General features: G+C 35.4%; 1 long non-coding RNA gene across 1 annotated transcript; it reads right to left on the bottom strand.

The window, feature by feature from the left end:
* Window positions 1-858: 858 nt before the first annotated feature.
* On the bottom strand, window positions 859-5,854 carry LOC139730438 (uncharacterized). The gene is made up of 3 exons (XR_011710929.1): window positions 5,760-5,854; window positions 2,789-2,913; window positions 859-1,703 (listed from the first exon to the last, which is right to left on the bottom strand). It is a non-coding gene; the product is annotated as an uncharacterized lncRNA (long non-coding RNA).
* Window positions 5,855-24,863: the final 19,009 nt, after the last annotated feature.

Below are 24,863 nucleotides of genomic sequence, written 5' to 3' on the forward strand. Positions count from 1 at the left end.
GGTGGAGTGCTTACTCTTCAAACATAGTTTCTAGTCTAACGATGTTCTTGCTCCCAACAGGCGGCAATATATAGTTGGGGGGAAATATGCTCCATGGATTTAAACAATGAAACTTGCACAACTACTGCAGCTGGTCATTCGAGGGAGACTGTGTATTTCAACATTGACTATTCTAAACATATGAAGAGTTTGTTTGCAAAAACCGATAAGTCCATATTTGCCAAATGGAGATATTTACGATGAAAGTTCAAGAAAAATAAAGAGAATAATGAGAAATTTTTTGCTTCTTTTGACCATAACTTCAAAAATGTACCTTTATATGTAGTGACCAATATATAATTTAAAAGGTATTATTTTGTATTTTATGACATAGACCGTACTTCAAAATCTTCAAAAATGGACTTATCGGTTTTTGCGAACAAACTCTTCATATTATTGAACATCTCACTTCTCCCCTTTACATTAAATTGTGGACAAGTATGTCTTAATCTGAGACAACAGAGACTGAAGCAGTACAGAACACTACAAAGGCAGTCTGGATTGATATGAAACAGGATAAAAGAGGGCACAAAACAGAACGATACCAATGAAAAAAGTACTTAACATGATATAGACAGTTTGTAAATGGAGACAACAATTGCCTATTACACAAATAAGCATGGGTTGTGAGTAATGATGGCAGACATTGCAAGAAAATGCATTCCAGGATTTTGTTGTTATATTTTAACAATTTCTTCCTTTTTACAGGATTGTACGTTGCTCATAGCACTACATTTTTCCGAGTCATGGTTATTTACAACATGCAGTTATAATTATCCTTACAGCCCTTAAAAGATTAGCAAATCAATTTAACAGGCATTGATTAGGTTGATATGAGTCTCTTTCATTTGCTTAGTATATTCTTCGCAAATATACTTTGTGTCTCTTATGGGTTACATAATTTCATGCAAATATTAGACCAAACAATGCTTCTAGTATTTACATTTTTGACTACAGGACTTTTGGCCCATTGGATAATGTCATGACTGAAAAGTATTCATTTCAAACAGTAAGAAGTAGTGAAGCAGGGAGGAGAATTTTTCAAAAGATAAAACAATCATGTGATGTCCGATTTATCACTGTACACCTATCATTCAGAATCCTTAAAATTGTACAGACTTTTACAAAAATTCAATCAATTAGTATTTCAAAATGATTTGAGACCATTTGAATGTAGGATGTGAAAATCACAAAACAATCTCAAATGACATGAAAGAGTGCTTTGTCTGGACGATATAAACATTTGTCTTTCTTCTTTTACATGGCTCATTTCAGATAAAGAAGGTAAATTGTTTGCTTTAAAAAACTTGATAAAAGAGGGGTCATACATGCCTTTTTAATTTGTTCAAAGACGAATACATTGTCTTCGTTTTTCTGTGAGATTTCCTTCAGTAAGGTATTGCAATCCAAAGCACAGAAATTGTGAAAGTTTTTGCAGGTTGCAATCCTGAGTGGCCCAATATTTCCATTTTTTGTTTTTGTAGAGAACTAAAAAAATAGAGAAAAAGTGCATCAGTGTAGAAAAACTTACATTGATATGGTATCCTGATCCGCTTACGCATGACGTTCACTTGACCATTACCCGCAGTTGGGAGAGAACGAACACGAACCTCGTATATAGCCCCCGGTGTCAAGCCGATGAAGCCATCATAGAAGAAAGTGTGCTGAAAGAGAAATGTGTAAAAAGTCATTACAAGCGATGCCAAGGTAATAAAACTTTTCAACGCCATGGGGTTTTCTGCGCCAATATGCCCTCAAAGCGTAGAAATGGCTCCAGTCATTGTCGCAGAAAACTTGCTAAATGGAGACAAACAAAATCAATAACAAATATGTGGTTGTATTCTCCAATATAAAGTTTGTGAACATACAACGTGACAACATTCTTGAAAAAAAAAATGGCCAAAAGACAGCAAAAGCATCAAAAGAGTATGAATCATTAATGTGTGTTTATTCATATTCACATAGATAAGCATCAATACTCATCCTGCGAATGTTATTGCCAAGAAATTACTACAAGGACCTGTATATAACAACCACATTTTGTGTTTCTTTTGGGCAGTCACTGAAGATGTGTATAATCACATATTACAAATCGTACGTCCTGTGGAAACTCAAATATAAAGATTTATATGAGGCCAATTACAGCCCCCCCCCCAAAAAAAAAAACACTTAAAAATGCGATTATAAGGACTATTACATACCACAAAGCATATCATGTAACCAATTGTTGTGCATCCATTTACAGATAAACATGATGTTACATTCAAACTTAGATATATATTACGAATGATGCTGTCTGACAGTTACGAATTCTGATTTAAAAAGACAAATTTATTGAATGAATTTGTGTTTTCTCTGCACACTTCCACTTTCATACAGATATACCAACTTTACTCCACATCTTGGAAATTCCTACCTATTTTCTGAAAGAAAAAGCCATGTTTGTTAGGAATTACTGAAAAATATGGTTCATGCACCACAAAAATGAGAGACTCCAGCCACTACAGTTTACTCCAGTTATAATGAACAAGGTTGTGACAAAATTCTCATGACAAGAATTTAAAAAAATTCAGATGGCAAAAATTATCATCGACATAACTATGTTTATATTCTTTACTGTTCGGCTAAATAACAAAATTTCACCAAAACAAACAAAAACCACTGGTCCAAAAGACTTCATTATAGCAGGAGCACACTGTATTTTGTGTCTTCTTCTTTTTTTTTTCTTTTTTTTTTTTGCTTCACTCACCTCAACAGCGATGCTGTATTTGATGTCGCTGCCAGAGAAGTCGAATTTGGCACAAAAGTCCATTAACCCATGCGAACTGTCTAGGCCATAGAGACTCAGCTCAACAGCAGTTAGTTTGCTGGCGGCTACAGAAAAAAAAAATACAAGAGTGAAAGAGGGGGGAACGATGAATTAAAGAAGAGAGATATGAGGGAGAAAGGTTACAAGATGGAGCAGTCAAGGGGCAGGGTATGTGTAAGCAGGGGGAGAAAAAGGCCATGATATTGAGATACAGTGTGATAAAAGCTGTAAGCCAGCTATCAAGCACAGATCCACATGAGATTCACAACACAAAGAAATCAGTGTATTGACCTGCAAATCTTAGTTGTATCTTATACAATAGTATAAACATTAGAAACATGTTTTCATCTGTGTAAAATGAGCTTTTTAGCACAACAATATAGTATCATATATTGAAATACCTCTGTGCATCTGAATGTAACAACTACTGTAAAAGTGGATATTTTCGCATGACTGATTTTTCACGCTTGGCTGGGTAAAAAGAGTTTTGCATGTTTTTGATTCCATGGAATTAAGACATCAACTACTGGAATGTATGGCATGCAAAAATGTTTGCGTGTTTTTATTTTCGCGCCAGTTTCTGGTTGCGCAAAATGCGCGAAAATTTCCACTTTTACAATCGTATTAAGAAGTGCAGACTAAACAGATATTAGCATTTCTGTGCAAACTGTTTTATCTGCACAATTCAACTGATATACCACTCTTCCATACAAACATGAATCTCTCACAAAGGTTCACGAGCAAAATCTTTCATAAAACTTGTCATACATACAAGAGGTATTATTTAAACTTGACCAATCTCCAATGTGTATAAGATTGATAGACATTGAAGAAGGAAAGATAAAGTTTTTTTTAATCAAATCAGAAGATTGTATCTGATATGAAAGAGATGCAAACAATAAATTGTCAAGGGTAAAAGAGACCTCAGTTTAGATTTGACAATCTGTAAGCAAATGTATAGATTCAAGATTCGAATTTCTTTTCATTTGCATCAAATAAACAGAAAAAATATATATGATGTATATGCCGGACATATTTGTAATAATTGCAAAAAAAGAATAAATTAATGAAGTACCGGTACATGTGAAAATGAGTAACAAATGAAGAAAACATACAAATCTGTAATTGTATTTTTTCAAGATATACATATGCATATACTACAAGTTAATTAAGGATGGAAATGGAAATGGAGGGTCCCACTAACAAGCAGAGCTTGTATGATACTGGACCCTCAGAAAATACATAAGACAGTGAATAATGAATTGACGAAGCTACAAACCGATATGAAATAAAATAAAACAAACCAATATCAACTGACATGAAATCAAATTGGGAAGGAAAAAAGGACGAAGAAGAAGAAGAAGAAGAAGAAGAAGAAGAAGAAGAAGAAGAAAGTACAGCACGTGTCATCGTGGACATATAACAGTAGTCAACAATACATTTTCTTTAAAGGACAAGTTCACCTTCATTAACATAAGGACTGAGAGAATGTAGCAATATTAGTAGAACACATCATTGAAAGTTTGAGGAAGATCGGACAATCCGTTCAAAAGTTATGAATTTTTGAAGTTTTTTTGCAGTCACCGCTGGATGAGAAGACTACTGCAGTGTATGATGTCACATGCGTACAACAATATAAGGAAAATATAAAGAGAATTTCACAAAATTTCATCTTTTGAAAAAAGTACACATTCCCTTGACTTGTTACTGACATATGTCATGGGTAATATTATTCCCATTGCCTTCAAAAAGAGGCAAGTCAAGTGCTTTTTTATCATGCAAAAAAAGTGAAAATATGTTGAATTTCATTTACATTTTCTTTATACTGTTGTACTCATATGACATCACGAGCCTTAGTAGTCTCCTCATCCAGCGGTTCCACCACAAAAATTTTTAAAATTCATAACTTTTGCATCGATTGTCCAATTTTCCTCAAACTTTTACTAATGTGTTCTACTAATATTGCTGCATTCTCTCAATCCTTATGTTTATGAAGGTGAACTTGTCCTTTAAAGCAAGGTATTAAGATATGACCATTGACTGTCAGCCCAAGAGAGAAGTCACTTTACTTGGAACCATAGGGGCAATTCCGCGGTTAGTAACATTACATTTGAACAAATTTAGATATTTGTTTTTACTACTAAATTACCATTTATTCATTTCAAGCCAAAATTATGTCAAAAACATGTTCATCATTCCCAGGTTTATGATACAGATAAGGATGAATACAATCCAAGAAATAATAGCATTGCTATGGCAACTTAAAGGACTGGTTAGTAACGTTACGAAAAAAGGACATGACAAAAAAATCAATGTCTTGTAACAAAAAGTGTGCAAAAATTCAAGTTACTTGAAACAAAGTGTTGCATTAATTTCAATTATTGCATCATGACAAATGTTCACACAATGTTTTTTAGCAGTTCGACCAATAATTTCTTAGCTAGACCCCCAAAAGCATGGTTAGTAACGTTACATTTGTCCGGAGTAATTCCGCAGGTCATTTCACCCTTTTGTAATTGACAAAATGTCACATGACTTCTGGAGTATTTAAATGTATTTATCTTTTACCCTTTAGCAAAACTTTGAGGAAAAAATTTCAAAGGAACCCACTGTAATTTGCATTTAAGTGAATTTCAGCATCCCCAGTCCCACATGTACATTTTAAATGATGGTTTTAGATCTCGCGAAATCAATCAATATGAAAGATAAAATCTACTGAATTTGAAAGACCTTAATGATTGGTGAACATCCATGGCATTAGTTGATACCAAGATTAAAGAGTAAGATAAAGAGGCACATTTCTTTTATCCATGTCATGTCCACCTAACTGCGGAATTGCCCATAGAACAATTTCTGTATTTATGGAAAAATATCTTTCACAGGTTGTTTGCATACAGCACATCCAACTTACAATGCTTTTCAATCTGAAAAGTGATGTTCACGCCCACGTGGAAAACGCCAGACCTGTCCAGGCAACTGGTTTTGCACACTTCCCGGACCCTCTTGGCTTCGGGAAGGGAGGGAGCGCAGGAGGTGATGAACAGCTCGGCACCAAGAGACGAAACCCTTGCAGGAAGGACATCCATGTCGTTGGTATAGTCTGAGTCAGAGAAGCAAGGCATACCACCTGATGGGAGAAAATGGCAAAATTATATACACACCATACCAGACAATATATTTCCATCAAAATGAATCCTACCTATACTAATGCTGGTTGCAATGAAAATCAATATTTTGCATCACCAGTAGTAAAAAGTTGTGTCATGAACACTTTAAAAAGAAAATTAATATCGAGAGTACTGAAAATAGTTTGATAAATCAGTCAAGAACAAACAAAAATTTAGCAAATTATTCACTGAGTATGATATTATCTTTCCATATTATGTCAACGCACTTATCAACTATAACTTGTCAACCTTTATCATTAGCTTTAAAATAATCCCTCCAAACTTAACCCGTTGAAGACGAGTCCCGAGTATACTCGGGCAGGTGTCTATGGTAAATGCCTGTTGCAGCAAAATCAAACGGTCCTCAACGGGTTAACCTAACTGTAAAGTTAGCACGCCCACTCTAGTGTATCAATGTGCCACTGCCCAGCTGTTCTATTCATTGTAGGTAATTATTGTATACGCTGTTATTTTTGTGTACAGATATCTTTGTGAATGAGGAGGTATAGAAATTTTTGCGAGATGTTGTTTTTCGCGAACTGACACCGAGGCCTTCATAAGTGCACAATGACCTAGTTAGCGCATGGTGACATTTTTGCATGTTGTTAAATCGCAGTCCAACTGTGATTTGCAAAATTGGTGAAAATTAAACCCTCACAAAAATAACAGCTTATATACACAGTAGTTTCCAGACATTTGTGCCAATCCGCAAACACAGTGTAGGAAGGGCTATACTAATGACAACCAAATGTATGACACATAGTGTCAAAATATGTAACTGACATCTAACATATAACTGATACACTTCGAAAAGGGCAAGGGGCATTTTGTGTGTGTGCGTGTGTGTGTGTGTGCTACCCACTTCACTCACAGAATGTAGGTACCATGTAAACACAACCCTGTCACAGTCTTAATATCAAAGTAAGCCTTATCAAAGAGTAAATCTTTCTCTGAAAAGCACTGCCATATTTGCACAAAGACGCCATTAAATTGATGCTGTGTTGAGAATCATCTAAATACCAGGCTGCGCAGCTCAGATGAGGTTCATTAGAGGCAGGTTCCCTTCAGGACAATGCTTAAATTTTCATCATTTGATGTTGGCCTTTAATAGAAAATGATGTAACTTATGACCACACATCAACCAAACCAATGTTTTTGATGTGCAGCTTTGGATATGTTCTCGTCTGGGTTTTTGACTTTGTTATAAAGTTATTATCCAACCAGTCTATATAGATAATTGCCTCATTTAGCAAATTTGGTCCTAATCTCTAAAGGCAAATCTCCTCTTTGGATGGAGTCAAAAATGAATGACATGAGTTATAAACTGCTTCTTTGACATGGTGCATTCTGCTCGTTGACATTGGTTGTCAACTTTTTACAGCTATGTCACCAAGGGATGAATGAGAAGGGATAATTGCTAAATGTCCATCAAGCACTACCATGTCTTTGATTTTCACGAGAAAATCAGGATTAGCCACATGCAAGGGACCCACAATACAGCTTATATCGATCTGCAGCCCTGTGTCAACCCATTGATGACTAGTCCAGAGTATACTCAGGCAGGTGTCTATTTAAAACGCATGTTATAGAAAAATCAGTTCATCCTCAACAGGTTATTCAGTATATCCCTTTGGTAAAGAAGAAAACGAAGTTCTACACTACAATTGGCTTTGATATTATATCTCTTTACTTTGAACTATGAATTGTTTTCATTTTCATATCTGGCTGATCTGTCTGTTTGCTAAATGACTCAAACAATTATGAACAGATTTGGATGAAACTTACAGGAAATTTTGATAATAACACAAGAAGCAGATGATTACATTATTGGTAGCAATCTAGATCACCATATGGATCCAGGCTTTTATTTTTATCTTTGTTTGAAGATATCACTGGCAAATAGGGCCAACAAACAAGGGAGTTCAAGCTGCATGTATTTGAGGCGTGCATACTTACACTGCAAAAAATGCGGTGTTAAAAGTGTAACACCAACCGGGTGTCAAACTGTGGGTGTTAAATTTGGTGTTAAATTGACACAATTTGACACCCTTCGGTGTTAATTTAACACCAACATTCTCTCATTCATTGGGTGTTAGATTCTCGGTGTTAAAATGACACCCAAGTGGTGTTATAGTTTTGTCATGAAAAGGGGGTTTTCACTAATAACACCGTATCGGTGTTAGTTGTCCACCAGAGAAAGTCACGTGTTCGCAGTCCGATGATCTCATTGGTTACACATGCCAATGCCTGAAATTTGTTGCTGTGGCGCGGAGTCGTCAACGTCTGTCATCGCGATAGTCAGGATTTCGATGTCGTCTGGGGCTAAAAATGACATTGAATCTATGATGGTGACTTTGCTAAGTCTGTCAGCGGGGATAAGTATCTTTTAAGGTAATTATTTCCTTTACCAGTTATTTTCTATCATAAACGATGTGCATGATTTTCACGGATTTCATCGCACATTATAGACAACTTTGTCTTTGCACGCACGTAATACTATAGTATACTATGTAGCGCAGCATACTAAGTACATGTAGCCTATAGTGTTTGCCATACATACATGTAATAGGCCATAACACCAACGCGCTGCAGTGGTGCATTGAGTCCGAATTTCGCTGAGGGTTCCTTTGTCCAATAATTGCATTTTAAAAATATCATCAAATTTTAAATATAAAAGGTTCCGTGGCATTTTGTATTGTTATTGATGTAGTTTTCTTACCTCTGAGGCTCTGGTGCGGATCTTTGTTAGCGCGCAAATCATTACCCGCTACTGACGTGCACGAAGACGAAGTTCGAACAATGTTTGTGTGTACATGTTCGTAGGTTTGTACATGTTCGTAGGTATACTGGTAGGACCCTAGGCCTACTATATTTTTTTTGTAGGGCCTACTGTAACTGTTCTAGATCCAAACTGTTAGGTTTAAATTAGTACTAGGTACTAGTAGCAAATATCGCTCTAAAAAGAGCGTGAATACCCGATTAAAGGGGCTGGGTGGGGGGTTCTCCCGACCCGATTTTTGTTTATCACAACAGGTTTACGTGATGTTTTCAGTAGCTACAGTGTACACGTACAATAGGAACGTAGGGGCCTATATAGGACGCTAGTGTTTGCGCGTGGATCTTACGTTAGAATCTACTAGTCTAACTAGTTTCTAATATGAGTACTACTATTTATGAGTTTGCTAACCGCTTACAAATTTACATTATATAAGAATATGCTCTTATAAAGTTGATGACGTCACATGCATGTAAAACCGGTATTTCCACCGAGTCCATGTTAAGACTCTAGACTCTAGATCTAATTGTAAGGTGCGACTCACTGCGAGTTCAAGGGTAGCGAGAAACAGAATCACAGCCCATATTAATAACTGGCAGTTGTTCTCTGTCTGAGAACTGATCCTAAATTTCACAAATGAGTCAAAATGGAATACATGTATCATCGCTTTTTTCATGATTCAGGTGAGGGAATATACGTCTACTTTGATGGTAGTATTTGTTGAAATAATCTCTTGGAAAAAAAAATCCCTTCTGGAATATGCCTCTTCCCCATACTTATGTTATTGCCACACTTAATGATATTGGTAATAGTGCCCTTGAGAATCTTGAAAATGATAGAATTGCAAAAAGACCTTTTATTATCTATCTAAAAAACCTTGAAAATGAGAGTAGATCAATTGCAAAATGGCATTTGATTTTTCCATTTCTCCTCAAATAATATTTGCATAAATGTACACTGCATAAAGATGATGAATACCTGGAAGCAGGATATTATTGCCCCCCCCCCCCCCCTGGTGGCTAATTAAAACGAACTTGAAATTATGAGCATATCTCAAGTAGGTATATATAATAGAATCACCGACTGAATTAATCTGAAGCCACCTGAACAAAACCCTTTGTTTTCTGCAGTTCTGATCAAATCTTTCATGCACACAAGATAAATCTGTTTCATGCACTTGTATCATCCACAGTAAATACACTAGTGCAGTTATGTGGATGTTCAGTACTTTGAATCCTAAGCCAGTGCATCACACCTTGCGCACCAGTTTGACAGTTTGTGGACTTGTAGCCACTTGATAATTATGTATGTTCATGGTCCTTACACTTGCAGGTTGAACAGTACTTCTCACTCCTTCTCCCAGGCAACGATGCCAAGCTTTTTTGAGCAGTGGCAAGTTTTTGGTGGAAGGTCTTGTCAAGCTAGCAAGAGGAAAGCCTTCACAGTCAAGCTGTTGAGATTGCTGGGAGAACACATGCGGAAAACTGATGTGGATTCATGAGACTTGGAGCAATCATCAAATAGTGTACCACCAGACCTGGTAGCAGTCAGGGTATGCACAATACTATAGATTTTGAAAGCCCCTTTTTTATGTTCTAGATGTCTATCCATCCAATATCGTTTCTTGTGTATCATGCCGCAAGTTGAAAACAATCATCTGTGAATGAAACTTGGTAAGGCTATGTAAATCCAGGGGGCGTTCCACAAAACTTGTCATTGGTGACAACTGTTATAAGTAGCTGAAATCTTTGCATCTGACAATACATTTTATCAAACGTTTCCCTGGAGTCGATAAGGGTCATGAGGTCAATAATCAAGGGTCAGGAGCCCTTCATTATGAAAAAAAAATGCAGGAAATATCTTGTGACTTTGATTTTTCAAAGGCAGATGAATGGATTTCACCAAACTCAATTGTAATACATGTATAAAAGTTCACAGTCACAAATCAATATGTAATGTAATTTTGTTATTTTGGAGATGCTGATGAAATAAAGAAGAGTTTTTTTTTTCTTGTTTTTTTTTAAAGAAGTCACACAACAACCCATGGGTTCATCCTACATGAAGGATCATATGTTTTACTTAATGCTCCCTGATTATGCAGTGCAATTCACTGATAATTTCTGTTGATACCTGGATACTTTGTTAATGAGTCGTAGAATATATTGTATATAACATGCATTTCTTACAACACAGCATAGAATGTAAGTAACCTGCAAATCCTTCTTGTACTCTATCTGCTTCCACCTGTGAACCAGGGCGCAAGGATTGTGCAAGATTGCTGTGGCTTTGGCTATAGACTACCTTATCCGATTTCAAAAGGTAAGTCTACATGACTATAAGGTTTGTTCAAATATGATGCGACAAACCCCCTGACATTTTTAGTGTTCAGATATGGTGCGCCGAACCACGCCACTTTCATTATGTTAATGAATGCACATGACTAAAAAAAAAAAAATAAGATAAACTCATGACATTGTATCTTCACTTACTTTTGAGCTTGATTGCACCATAACTTCATGCCACTGTGTGGCAAAATATATTTCTCTTGCCTCAGTGTTTTTGTTTTGTTTTGTTGCATTTTGATCTGTTTATTTGTTTGTTTTTTACCATCTCATATCGCATTGATTTGTGCACTAAAATGTTGCCGGAGTTTGACTCATCATATCTGAACAAGCCTTTATGAGTCATTTTGGACAGGCAATTAGAACTCACAGTACTTTGGTATTCTGAAAATGAAATTGATTTTTACGAGTTTAATTGATTTTGCATTTTCTACTTTCTATGATCTGTTTTTGTATTAGAAAAGAAATTAGAGGTCAAGGGAAATTTTCTGGGGGTTTTTTGTGTTGTTGGACTATGTAATTTATTAAGATCACTTGCTTTTCAATGTTTCACAGGTTAACTTTTTTTTTTGGATGTTGTGAATATTTTTGCGCACTTGCCTTTGTCAGGGTTATGTCCTGATGTCGACGAGAACTTTACTCGTGAATGCTTCAAAGTCGATCCTTGAACTTTAAAGATTGTCTTCCCCATATGTAGGCTGAAATTTTAAAGTTGCTTTTTGATCAGTCACGAATAAGAGAAAAGTGATAAATTTCAAAGCTTCTTTAAGAAAAAATAGGTATAAGTGAGTTTTAATTGTGAAATTATAGTGATCTTTAAGTAAAATGGAATAAGATCCATTTATTATCCTCTGCCAAGAAGTGGTGCCTGAATTGTTATGGTTTTGAGTAGTCCATCCCTCCGTGTGTGTGATAGCTTGAAATCTGTTAAAATAATCATAAATGTGAACAAAATGTGTTAAGCCTATGTATGACTGAGTCTATCAAATTGCATTATGGAATCGAAATAAAGGTCACAGTCAAATTTGTCTAGTTTTTATTTGTAATAGATTCATACAATGTCTGTTTGTTTTTCATTGTTTCCTTACATTTTCAGCCTGATGCTAGTTTTGATCACCACTTGAAGAGGGAAAGCAGAAGAAGATGCAGCTCTTGATGCAGCTTGCTTGCTTGAAGATCAGAAGATGCAGCTTGCTTGACAGAGGACGTCAGAAGGATAACATACATGTGTACCAATTACTTCATTGTTGACCACTTGGTACTACCCTGCCCTGGTGATATCATTCAGAGTGCCTTCGACACATTGTTCAAAGCACATTAAATATGTGTTTTGTCTACGGTATGTAAAACCTCTCATCAACCTTTGGACATTTGGAATTACCCCGAGTTCGTGAACCGAGATCTAAACTTTCAAATAGATAATGAAGTGATGCATTCTTTAGGAGTTCCCACTGAAACTGCTTTTTTTTCACTGTTTGCCATACGAACATGGACTGAGTGATGGACAAACAATAAATTGCGCCCAGGGGGCCTGTGTACGGACATAATTTGATTCGTTCAATGGTTTTAGAAGACACTTGAAGAATCATCATTGTGACAATGAAACTGTGAAGATACTCCAAGTCCAGTTCTATGGAGGAACCGAGATAGAGACTGATGATACAAGTTGTATACAGTTGATGAAGCAGTACTCTCCATTAGTCGATGAGAGTTTTTGATGAGGAGGTGATTACCTTTAGTGCAGGGGACATTGAACAACGACCTTGTAATTTTTACATGTCCTAGTTTACATGTGTCAGTATGGAGTAATGCATTACCATGGTAACATCAAATTTTCATAAAGATTACAAATACAGAATGTGGATCAAGCTACTCAGTTTTAAATCAATTCTGTTGAAATTCGATTGTCCAGAAATCTGTTGCCATGGCAATTGCAGTTTTTAAACAAATCATACAAAATTGTGTGGATCACGCTGCTCTCTTAGTTTCTTTTTTTTTAGCATTTAAATTTGAATTTGATACATATGGTCACTATGATAATATGTTATCGTGCAAGACACTGTTTGTGGGGGTCATAAATCCGTTTCCATGGCAACAGCATCTTCATACAAATCATCCACAAGTACGATGTGGATTCAGCTAACTTCCTCAGATTTTGAGCATTTGACTTTAAATTTGGCACATGTGACCACTGTATTATGTACCTGTGCAAATTTTATTTTTCGTCATTGTCAAATATTGTAGTATGTTGTCAAGTTAATGGTATTTTGTAATGAGAATCATATAAACTACAAGTGGATTGAGCTTACTCTCTCAATTTTTAGCAATAACCTTGAGATATGACACCTATATATTGTGACAAGATAAATTCTAGATGTGCAAAACACTTTTCTCGTCAATGTTAAACAATGCGTTGCCATGCTAACTTATTTTTTTAATACAAAGCAATCGAAGATATTGTGATTGACTCATAACTCCCTCATGTTTTAGGCATTTGACTTGAAATTTGGCACGTGACCACTGTAGTGCGCTAATGTGCAAATGTCATCTTTTGTATCGGTCAAAGAAAGTGTTATCATGGCAGTGACATTTTCAAATTAAAAACTTACACAACAGTTGATTATGCAATCTCCCTCAGTTTCTGAGCATCTGGCCTGAAATATTGAACAGAGTGCTAATGTAATGGCAACCATCTTTTAAAATGAAAATCAAACAAAAAATACTGTGAATTGGGTGAGCTCCCTCAGTTTTCTAGCATTTGACTTGAGGTTTCGCGCATGTAACCAGTGTAATCTTAAAATGAGTCGCACACTGATCTCACTGTTGAGTAATCTTGCTATGGTAACAACTTTTGTTACATTGTACTTTTTTTTCAACAAAAGGCATACAAGAATATCATGAATTGAGCTAACTCTCTAAGTTTTAGGTGGGGGTATCAATTACATCCAGTTCGAGTTGAAAATATTGGCCCAAGAAGGCCTTATGTGTGTCATTTGAATATTTAAATGATCCGAATTTCACATGCTTGTATCATCACTTGCAATAGCATTGATCAAAAGAAAGAGTATAATTTTTTTTTTTATGTTAACATTTTACAACCAGACTGGATGATCTATGTTAAATATTTGAATTATACAGCTGAGTAGGCAATTCAATTTGAACATTTGAATGATAGAGCCAAGAAGATATGATACTAGTATCAATTTCATTTGAAAATTCAACTTGATAGTGCCAAGAAGGCCAAAGGTATTCAGAGTGAGTATTTAAATTTGATATTTTAGCCTACAATAGCCATAATGTATCTCATTTGCATAGATAATCAAAGAACCAACTGACAGGGTCAAAGGTATTCCATTTTGATACTTATATTGTAGAGATGAGGCTTTCATTACATGTAATAGAATTATTGTGTTTTGTTGTGACAGACAGAATTTATTAAATATTTTGATCAACCTAGTAGCACGTGACTGTCTTTCACCTACTTACATTACTGTGTTATTTTGTGCGATTGAATGTGGAGAGTGTGAAATGATGTCGAGGTATCGACACTTCAAATTGTTAATAAGTTGGCATCACTTGGAATTTATTTCTCACTCTGAAGCGTTGAATCAACACTTCTGTGGTGTCAAATAAACACCAAATAATGCAAACTTATAACACTTTGAAGTGTTAGAATAACACCATGACAGGTGTTGGGGTATAGATTCTAACAACAAATAGTGTTGAAGTTACACCGTCATTGGTGTTAAAGGGTGTCAAAAGAACACCAAAGTGGTGTCAACTTATCAATAATCTAAGCAACACCAAAGCTGGTGTTGGTATATTTTAACACCACGGGTGTTGAACTTACACCATAACTGGTGTTGGGATGTCAAATGAACACCATTATGGTGTCAACTTCTTAACACTCTCTTAAGTGTTGAAAAAACACCGAGGCTGGTGTTGGTATATTTTTACACCCTTTAACACCCATGGGTGTTGGATATTTTAACACCAGAGACGGTGTTACTTCAACACCAGATGGTGTGGTCCTTTATTGAAGTTCGGCCGGTGTTAGATTCAACACCAGTGGTGTTAAATCTAACACCACTGTTTTTGCAGTGTAGAATGAAGGCGCACTCTAGACGCAGCATACAGTGAGCTAATGTGGTAGACTCTGAGACACTGACTTCTATATCACTGGGAGATTTAAAGGGCAATCTTCAGCATGAATGTATGGATGATAATTATATCTGAGAGGCAGCAAGTTAATGAACTGTCATTTCAAACTATGACCCCAAAGAAACTTACCCCCTTGGAAGGTTGTCAGATGGCACAAGATGTCCTTGCCCTGTAGACAAAATAAAAATGCACAAAGTAAACATTAATGAATAAAAACATCACACATTCAATTTTCAAATACTGTCAAATGATTTCAAATTCAAGATTTCCATTTTCTAGTTTGTTCCAATTGCATTCATTTTGTTGACATTTTGATTTTGTTTTTCTCAAATGATGATATCACAAAACGAATAAACACTCAAATAATTGTACATATTGTACATGAAAGTAAATGGTCAGTATTGGGTCTATTTCTCATACTGGTGGACACATGAAATAATTATGATGGAGCCTGCATAAAGATGAGGTTGGTTATCTAGCTGTTCTGTTTACCTTGCTACTGAGCATAGCTTGCACTGGACTTCAAACCCTATATCTCAAAGATACATGACGTATAAAATATCTTTAACCTGTCATAAAAAACACTGACCTATTTGACCTATAAAGACACGCACCATCAGTCAAGATAGTAATATAGATACTATACAGTGACATGATTAGAACAACGTATAATTATGAAAAATCAGCTGAAAATGCCATCTGCCAAAATATGCTGAAATTAGAAAAGTCGTAGTGCAAGGGTTTTGCTTTGTTTTGTTTTGTCTTTTTTGTTTTTATTTGTTTTGCAAGAGGTATATCTTCTACTTTTAGTGAATGAAGATACTGCAATATACTGTATATATATATATATATATATATATATATATATATATATATTTATACATAAATATATCAGAGATTTCTTTTTTGTTACTATGTCACTGCCTGTCATAATACAAATGTGTAGCAAAATGAATGGATTCAAAATAGAGAGATCAATTGCTGGTTATGGTGGTTCAACTTTGCCAAGTGAAAAAAAACAACAAAAACAACCTGTAAATGTATACGGAAATCTTTTTATAGGAAACAAAAAAGGATGCCACACAATGAAAATTATGAGTTGCCCTAAAAATTTCCACTGGGCAAATAGCAGGCATGTACCTTATAATTCAAGAAAATATAATTTCACTGACTTTCTTAGGGAAATTTTCAGCAATCTGTTACTTTTTGATTAAAATGTGATGCAGCACACTATACTTTACGGGTGCTTCTTGTAAAAATGTCATATGCAGCATTATTGGAAGATATATTCCAAACATACATCATTACACTTAGAAACACTGCACCAAAACACTGACTGGTACATAAAGCTTATGATTATGAATGATTATTTTCTGACAGAATTAGATGGGATATTAGAAATAGTTGCATGAACCACAGCCAAATATTGCACAAGTTGAATATAATTATAGTTACACTTGTACATTTATATTTCAAGAAATGAGGAAGTTCAGTATACATATCATTGATCAAATATAATTGTATTCCTTTGAAATTCATTCTATTCTTTGTTAGCGAAAAAAAAAATTGTGCCCTGCGTGCGGCTGCCACATTCAGTACACAAAACAAAATACACAAAGTCTATGCACACATCATACCATGAAGCTGCAGATCCATTCTACTTTATACTCTATGGAGAATAACTCCATCTTTGATCTCATCATTCAACAGATGACAAGTGACTATTATGATAAGCTTATTACTTTTGTGTATGCTCACTTGAAACTATGCTGTTCCAAATTTGATGCTGAATTAGTCCAGTGTGTGGTGTATGTGAGAACAACATTGTCTGTACAGCACAAACTGGAAACACTTTCATATCACGCATGGAAGGGGAATTCATAATCATATATTGTATATGTGCACTTGCATAGCTAAATGTACTGCATAACAATGTGTGAGGTACAAAAGAAAAAAAAGACTGAGCTGTCTGGTCATATATATGCTAGTAAAGTCTTTGACATTGTAAAATCGAGAACCTCTGAAAATTAAACATGGAGGTTGGAAATAAGGTTACAGTCAGTTGTTCCAAAGGTTCATTATTCCGGATGTTCATTGTTTTAAATGTTCATTACTTTAAAGTTTTGTTATTCTGCAAATTGAATAAGGTTCAGTATTGCAAAGGTCCTTTAATCCTAAAATGAAATGAGGTTGGTTATTCTGAAGGTTTAATCCAAAAATGACATGAAGCTCAAAGTTATTAACATTGATTTGATTTGATTTGATTTGAATTTATTGCCACTTCATGGGGTGGAACACCCTGATCAGCAGAGCTGGTTTCCACAGGGGGTCCACATTCTTTTCATCTTACACACCTTCTTTCTATTCTTGGATAAATGAACTTTGGAATACTAAACCTTACTTTCAGACTAATGAACATTTGGAATACTGCCAAAAAGTGTTTAAATTAAGAGAGCAGTAGTTTGGTGTTGCAATGTCATAATTCCCAGACCTCCATAGTAAGCATCCAAGAATGTACACTTGTAAGTGTGTATGCATGTTTATCAATATAAGCTTTGCCAAGAAAAAACATAAGAAACAATATAAAAAAATTGAAACAACTGACTATAAAACAGAATGACGACATAAAAAATGAAATTAATGCTGATACATAATTGTGCATTCTACTTATTAGGTATGAAGGACTTATAAATACTTGGTTGATACTCATGCATAGTACTTCCAAACCATATGTGTGCAACCCATTGTTCAATGTTGACCTTCAGTCTGATAGTTTAAACTTGGGGAATAAAAGATACCTGACAAACAAAAATGAAGATAGCAGCATTGTCCTTATTCATACGTAGTTGGGTGTGCGCGCATGAATCAAATATATGCATGTGTGTATTGCTATCATGGGGCAAAGTCTAACGAAGTGCAAAAAGGCATTCCTATAATGCTGGGAAATGTTTAAAGGAGACAGGGACTTTTTGATGGTCTCTTGGAATTCATGGAATTTCCCAGTTGCAGTATGAAGTAAAATCGCATGATGATAGCCTTTTTGATTCGTTTTGATGCCATATTTGTTTCACTTTGTCAATGCCTTTAAATCTTTCTGGTCACATCTGCATAGACTCATACTTTTTTTACTGGTCATTTCTTCCTGTTAGCAATATTCAATTGTCAGTGGGCAACACATAGGGTGCGTTGATCAACTCACTTCTGGCATAGAATTAAGGTTTCCAAACAACTTCTGAGAGATTTCAGCAGTTGATATATTCACAGCTGTTTTGATTAAGGGGTTAGAAATGCCTTTCTGAAATGCAGACAAAAAGGCAATTGCAATATCATATGCATTTTAGCCAGAAAGCATTTCTATGAAGAAGATAAATGCAAGGTGGTTTTGAAACACAGTTATAGCTCAGACCTGCCCACGCCATCCACTGCCAACTACACATCTTCGCTCCTCAGGTCAAACTGTGCAATGGAGTTGTGCAATGACAAGTTCTCCGTCTCCACTCACGACAGATATGATAAATGTAACAACTCCAAAAATGTGATCAAAAAGATCTCTGCACACACATTTTGATGGTGATGGGTATTGAAAAGTGTTGGTGGGAGAGTTGATAAAGGCGGCCATTAAATGCTAAGCTGCACAGACCCATGTCAAAAAACATCTTGATTTCTTAAATAAAGACACATCTAACAGCAAAGTAAATTCACAAAACACAGCTTCCTCTTTGTTGAATTGCAGATTTTTGTGACTCGTGTAATAAATTCTACAAAAATGTGTGATAAGTTGATTCATGACTCTGTAAACAAGACAAATGCTTTTTACACGCACTGTACTTTATATACTCCCAAAATGTATTCGTTCAATTGACATTCAAGCGAAAAAGAAGGATGGTTTTAAAGGAACTGTACAGTACTGGTTGAGATGAGGATTCAGCTTGTAACGTTTTGCAAGATATTTTGAAACCACACTATGAAATGTTAAAGATCATACAATTTTGAGGGGAATCAAAAGTTTAATTGGTAAAAATTGGTTTTGAAATGACTGAAATATCTAGAAACAAGGAAAAACAAAGAGATCCTAATAAAAGTCGTGGTTTTGGATATCTCAGCAATTTCAAGGCCAATTTTCATCAAATAAATGTTGAATCCTTCTTGAAATTACATGCTCTTTCATATTTCATAAGAGTTTCTCATTAACCCATCAAAAAATGTTATGAACCTGAATCCTCACCTCAACTAGTAGGCCTACTGTACGGTACCTTTAATCCCTGTATGCATGGTATGCTAAGACAAAGTGCATTGATCAAATTTCACAATTTTGTGGAGGCTCACTAACAGAAGAAAGCTGGAGATACTTAAAAAGTCCTTTGATTTTATTGACTTCAACCAGGAAAGTGAATAAACAGTAATGAAACATAGTCAAACTATAAAACTGATAAACATTAACTAAGCACTTATACACATAGCACCAACTAAGCTCTATTACTTCTGGTTCTTGAGAAGAAGAATTGTAAAGATTTCTTAATCTAGGGGGTTTCAGGCTGGGGGACGGGGTGGGGGTGGGTGGATAAGGTGCCCATTTGAGTAAATTAAGATCCTTTCATCCTACTATGGATGCTACCCGCCAAGTTTGGTGAAAAATCTGTCAAGGGGTTTCCAAAAAGAATATGAAAATTTAATAGGCAACAGGCTATTCCTCCAACTGCTGGTGAGTTAAAATCAAATTGAGCTTCATCAGTAATGGAGTGTATGTACATAATTAAAATCACAAATTCTTTCATACTTCACGTATCATTTTCTTGAAAGGGGGAAGTTAGTAGGGTAGCAGGCCATGCTAGTTATTTGTTATTGCCTTCACACAGGTGATGTTAAAGGGATTGTACAGTTTTGGTTGAGACCTAATTTTGGGTTTCTAATATTTTTAATGAGATAATGAGAAACCTCGTATGAAATATGAAAGAGCATTTAATTCCATGAGGAATTCAAAGTTTATTTGATGAAAATTGGTTTTGAAATGGCTGAGATATCCTAAACAGAGCAAGTCTAATAAAGTGTGGGACCCACATCTTTTATGATTGCTTTGTTTTCCTCTGTTTTTTTGATGTTTCAGTCATTCCAAACCCAATTTTCATCAAATAAACTTTGTATACCTCTTAAAGTGGTATGCTCTGTACCATTTCATATGTGTTTTCATGGTATCTTGCAAAAAGTTAAAAGCCCAATTTTCATCTCCACCAATAGGTGCCTACTGTATCATCCCTTTAACAAACACAATAGTTCTGATATTGAAATCTGCTATGTGAAGGGAGCAAAAGATGGAGACAACAACAAGGCTCATTCTAAGCATTTTTTTTTTCCAAATCATGTTTTGGCTGATGGAATCCATTCACCAGCAAAGCATATAATGCACCAAATTTCTGAAGTCAAATGCACTGAGCTCTTAACTCATGAATACCTCAATATAGTTTGTTGAACCATTTAAATTCAATGCAACCATCGACACAAAGTACCGAACAATGATCAATGCCCAAAGACCATCCCACCACATGCTGACTATAATATTTTCTTATTCCATTCATTGGAGTTGCCAAATATATGTATATATTTTTCTTAAATGGGAGGGGGAGGAAAATCTTCTTCTCAATTTCACTTACTTTAATGATTGTCTTTTCATCCATGTTTTTTCTCAAACAAGGAATGTTGTTGGTATCATTTCTGTTTGAATAGTTGCACTTTTCCCAATCATCTATCATTGCACTGTATCAAAACCTCATTAGACACTCAAAACATAAGAAATACCTGTCCCATTTTTATATCTTTCTGCACAACAACAGTCACCCTGTAGAGAAAAATTCTACCCCCCCCCCCCCCCCCCCCCCCCCCCCGCACTGGGTAGGGTATTGTGGCATAGAGCCTTTTGCAATGCTAAGTATTGTTGCGCTTGAACACCCTCAGGATATTTTCCTTCTTTTTTTTGGTGAAAATTCATCCCCTACTGATATCACATGGATTGATATCTTCACGGCTGCCTGGGCACAAAGGCAAGAAGTGCAGGATATGGATGGTACTACATTGCTCCCCTTATTTGATGAACTCTTTTTATTTTTCTTGTAGCTTTCATGCTTCCACAAAAGAAGTTTCAGCCAATGGCGGATCCCACACATACATCTGTATTGACTACGTGGGCACATATCTGTATATATTATCCTTCAAACTAGGACAGGTCATGATCATGCATACAATGACACACTGGCAAAATGAATGTGGATAAAGCCACAGTGCAAATAGTCACTACCAATCTGTATTCAATCAATGCAGATTTCTTTCAAGGCAGTCACAATACATTTTTTTTCTCTCTTTTCAGATGGTAAAGCAATCATTTCGGCATCAGCGATATCACACTTACATCAAGTCCATGCTGTCCTTCAAACTTTGTAACAGACAAAGAGTTCAAAGGTCAGAACCATGTCTTGATGAGAGCAGATCATCATTTTACCATCCTTGTACTAGGAAAAATTGCTGTCGGTCTCCCCCATGGACTGTATAATACATGTTTTCCCTTTTATTTGATGTGGGACTACAACCATCTTGATACTGAGTTTAATATTGATCAGGAGACATGATTTAGGCTTAAGGGTTTATGATTCACTGTAACCCAAGCCTAAACACGTGGATTGAGTGAAGGCAGCAATATTAGCAGAACACATCAGTGAAAGTTTGAGGAAAATCACACAACTGATTAAATAAATTATGAATTTTCAACGTGTCAGTGCTACCATCACTGGCTAAGAAGTCTATAATTCCAGTTCATGATTTCATTCTGACAAGGCAGAGATTTATTGTACACAAAGCCCACAGAATATCCCCCTGAGTTGAAAGGAAAAAAATGTCAAATGCGATTTTACCATGATCATAACATTACATGACGGTTGTGTTTTATTGAATGCTGTGTATCATATTATTTTTATAATCAAATAAAAAAATTAACAAGATCATTAATTTCATCAGTGCTCTATTGAATCGTGTATATCAAAGTATTTTTTCCAAACTCATAAACAATATTAACATGATTTATAACATTACATTATTGAATCCTGTGTATATTATTTTTCCAATCACATACAAAAATTAACATTATCATTAATTTTATCAGTACTTAATTGAATGTGTAACAAATTATTTTTCCAAACTCACAAACAAGATTTTACATGAGCATATGGAAAGTTATAAGTATTTTATTGGATCTTGTATAACAAATCATTTTTCTGGTCGCATATCTAACTTATTTATACAGCAGAATCAGATGACATGGAAGCAGGAGCTATGCCACAAGTTCTCTTTCCAGTCAATGGTAATGATAAAGTCTGGTGAGGAATTATGCATATATATATATAATATATATATATATATATATATATATATATATATATATATTATATATATATATATATGTATACATATATATAATATGTATATATATATATATATATATATATATATAATTGCTGAAAATAGTTTACTTTTACTGATAAATAAGTGTGCATGTATCTTTTATCTCTAAAAAATAGTGATTGTGATATTAGATGAAAGAGCAATTATATTCTTCATTCAATACAATAGTCAGTCCAGAGTTATTTTTTGTTCTCTCTTTTTTTCCTTCTAATCAGCTGAACAAGTGATTTAATGATTCAACAGTAAATTACAAAATGTGTGTAGATATACAAAATGTGAACATAATCAAATGAATCTACTTGCTGCCTTTAGCAATGGTACAAAATTATTATACTCCTGTTTCTATACAGGTATATTAACCTTTTGAAGATGAGACCCGAGTATACTTAGGCAAGAGTCTATGGGAAATGCATGTTGTAGCAAAATTAGCCCATCCTCAATGGGTTATTACAAGAAATAAAAGGAGAAATTAAAAAAAAAAGAAATGATAGGGAGAGTAGGGGGAGGGGAAGATAGAAATTGTGAGAAATGAGCCCAAAAGACAAAACATACTACACGATACACAACAGAGCTGAATCATCTTTTTCTATTTTGTAGCAATGTAGCAATATATATATCCACAGACATATGTATTATTGTATTAATATATGCATAGTATATATATATATATATATATATATATATATATATATATATAATGTCCGTGTGTGGACTTTAAATATCTATATGCACCCATATTTCCACAAATTTCTTCCACCAAAATCCTGCATACAAACTGCTGGCATCACAAGTATACATCTACCATAGATTACTGCAATCATATATGCCCAAAAAAAAAAAAAAAATTCTACCAATTTGACACTGAATAGTGTAATATCTTTCTTACCCACTTGAAATATACATGTATAAGTTCTGAAACAAGTCAGAAACATATCTAGCTAGTTTATAAAAAGAAATAAAAGTAAATTGTGATCATGTTTAGGCTTAAATTTAAGTTTGAGGCTACCTTGGAGATTATTGAAGTCTATTTTGTGTCTTCTGAAGTATGTGCAATGGAAGGTAGTTTGGAGTTAACTGCAACCAGCAGCCCCATACGCATAGCGTATGGGGCTGCTGGTCGCAGTTAGTTTGGAGTCTGATTTTCCCCATAAAGACAGTATGATGTCATGCTTTCATAATTTATGCTAATTTCCTTTGCTATTGAAACCATAACGTTTAATTTTATGTCATATACTTCTGTATACTGATACATTAAGACTGTGCTTTATCTAACACCATTCATCAAACCAATGAAATATGACACAATCAGCGTTTATAATCTATTATGATGTTCCTCCGCTTTGAAGCTTTTGTCAGTGCTTAGAAATCAATATTTGGCTTACCTGGGATGGGGAATAGAAGGAACAATTCGTAATCGGCGTCGGTTCTTCTTGACAGCATTCTTGGGCCGAAGTTCGATTGTAAAGAGATAATGTGATTAGCGTTGAGTGGATCATCAGTAGAGCCAGCCATCTCCAGGTCGCCATCCCAGGAGTTTGCCGGCTTCTCAGCGGCTCGCTAGCTACCAGTCAAGTGGAAAAGCCAAACGACGCGGATGGTACCGGCTGTCTACAGCTTTTAGATCCTTCGACCGGGAGTGAGCCGCCCTTTCTGAAGAATGATCATTTTCATCTGAGAAAGATCCGTGGCCAACGAAAACTTCTGATCAGCATCATCCGTCTCCAGCTACTTAAAGGTGGCGAGTCTTTGAAAAGCTGTGGTCACTTTGGCGCATGCTTGTTGACCGCCACCAGAGCAGAGCGCAGTTCGGCCGATCGTGAGCTCCGCGAATGCCCGTCAGTGCAGTGGACTGAAGATAAAGGCGCAGGCGTTCTAAGTTCTTGCTTAGCGACTACAGTATACAAATTCCCGATTGTCACGTAGTTCATGGTACATCGTAATTTGCGCATGTGTAGTAAAGACAAACAAAGTTTACGCAAATACAGCAGCAAGAAGAAGAATGTCTATTACTCCCGAAGTGTGTGTGTGTCAGTGGAGTTATCATGCGATGAGTCCATGTTATAAAGCTATTCAGAAAAGTACACAGATGAGCAAGCTCTATTTCCTTTCGTTTGTTAATGTAC

Source organism: Diadema antillarum, unplaced genomic scaffold (assembly GCF_040938485.1).
Source record: "Diadema antillarum isolate AM-2024a unplaced genomic scaffold, OU_Dant_1.0 seq00000312_RagTag, whole genome shotgun sequence".
NCBI classification, from domain to species: domain Eukaryota; kingdom Metazoa; phylum Echinodermata; class Echinoidea; order Diadematoida; family Diadematidae; genus Diadema; species Diadema antillarum.